This window comes from Octodon degus, unplaced genomic scaffold (genome assembly GCF_000260255.1).
Source record: "Octodon degus isolate 3935 unplaced genomic scaffold, OctDeg1.0 scaffold00084, whole genome shotgun sequence".
In the NCBI taxonomy this organism is placed as follows: domain Eukaryota; kingdom Metazoa; phylum Chordata; class Mammalia; order Rodentia; family Octodontidae; genus Octodon; species Octodon degus.
This window is the reverse complement of record NW_004524660.1, coordinates 11,834,887-11,836,673: the sequence shown is the minus strand read 5'-3', so window position 1 is coordinate 11,836,673 and position 1,787 is coordinate 11,834,887. Positions and strand designations below refer to the sequence as shown.

The 1,787-nt window shown below is 42.0% G+C and overlaps 1 protein-coding gene across 1 annotated transcript in view; it reads left to right on the top strand.

Annotated features, from left to right (window-relative positions):
• Nucleotides 1-1,787, top strand: part of Agl (amylo-alpha-1, 6-glucosidase, 4-alpha-glucanotransferase) — a 119,000-nt gene that overhangs the window by 948 nt on the left and 116,265 nt on the right. The window lies entirely within an intron of this gene.

Sequence of the window (1,787 nt, the reverse complement as noted above, 5' to 3'; positions counted from 1 at the left end):
GCATGCAAATACTCAAGGTGCAAGATAACCAGAAACTAAAAGAAAGCCCCAGAAAATTTTGTTTGAGTAGTGGTCACAATGACCCTGAAAGCATTATTATGGTTTTTTGTTGTTGTTTTTGCAGAACTGAGGATTGAACTCAGGCCCTTGTGCTTGCCAGGGAAGCACTTATTCCACTGAGCCTGAAAGCATTATTATGAAAGCATTATTATGTGTCAGACAATGAATTTGTTTATCAAATGGAATGTGGTTCGATGTTTTAAAACCCCCCTGCTTTCTGGGCTAGCTGCCTTTTGGTCCTCTCCTGCATGAAAGCTGATGGGGGCCCTGAACTCGGTAATAAATGGCTTTCCAAATTCCAATCAGGCTGATCTGGTTCTTATTCTGAGCGACCCATAACATTTGGGGGCTCATCTGGGATCCCCTTTACTGGGGATCAATCTGAGGAACCAGAGTTTTTGGAAACCCAGGGGAGACTTTCTGGCTCCAGGATGGTCTCTGAAAACTTACAAATTTTATCATTTGAACCTCCGAGCCATCTGTAAGTTCTTATGGTAAGACATCTGTACCTGTATCTGTTCTGTTCGGTGCCCATCTGGAAGTCCTAGGCGGTGTTGCATGTAATGATAGCCCCTGGACTCGACTCCCTCTGTGACGGTGGATCAGAGTCTCAGATCTGTTTTGTTTTGTTTTTGTGTGTTTCAGCTGATTGTTGTTTGTCTGTCTTATAACTATGTGTCAGTCTGCTTCTGTTTCTGTGTCTTTGTCACCCCTATAATGTTTTTCTAAATTATTTTCAGGATTTCAGACAACAAGCCTCAGAGCACGGAGACTCCATGTCCCCCAGAAAATATTGAACCTTCTGCAAATTGGAATGGCCCTCCTTCCTCTAGGCTGCTTGGCCTCTGCAAGGCTCTTTTAACCTTTCTCTTGCTTACTAGGTCCAGAGAGTCATCTTTGGAAATCTGGAACACCCTGACCAGGTCACTTACATTCAGGCTTGACTTGATCTTGTTCATGACCCTCTGAAATGGCTGAAGGGTTGCTGTGCCAGACACCATCCCTGGAGGACCGGACAATCCCACATGGTCACAGCAGCAGTTCCAACTGATAAGAAGCAGCTGTGACCCCTGACCATCACCCTCAGAACCTGCTCCTTTCGCCTGGCAGCAGGTACAGAGATAAATTCATTATGCAGCTGTTAAAATGTTGGTCAAAATGTGTTGGTAAATCTAAACTAAAACATGGAAATGTTATAAGGTTATGATGTTTCTTTAATGGGACATTTTATGCCTGTTTTGTATTTGTATGTGTTGCATTCGAATTGGTGGCTAAATGTACTGATATTCCTTGCTTGACTCTAGACAATAGCACTAGCGAAAATGTTTCTACGCCTTCTAGTGAATTTTATGTAAATTTCTGAAAAATGGGATTTTTAAATCTAGTTCAGACTTAGGAAATATACATGCCTATGAAACATGTGACTCCTTTTGCCAGCTAAATGACATTAGGTCAGCAATCCATTCTTGACCATGGAAAGATCTCCACTGAACTATTGTACCTTTTTTCCTTCTCTTTCTGCTAGTAAACTAGGAATTCTACCTGAGCTTTTCAGTAGAGCAACTTAATGAATGAGTCACTCCTTCAGAAATTAGGCTGAGGCAGTTTGCAATAGTTTACATTCTACAGTGGCTGTCAAGGAAATAATTTACATCTGTGTGTTACACATTAAGAGTAAAAAAGAGGAGCTGGTGAGATGGCTCGGTGGTCCAAAGCACCTACTTAGA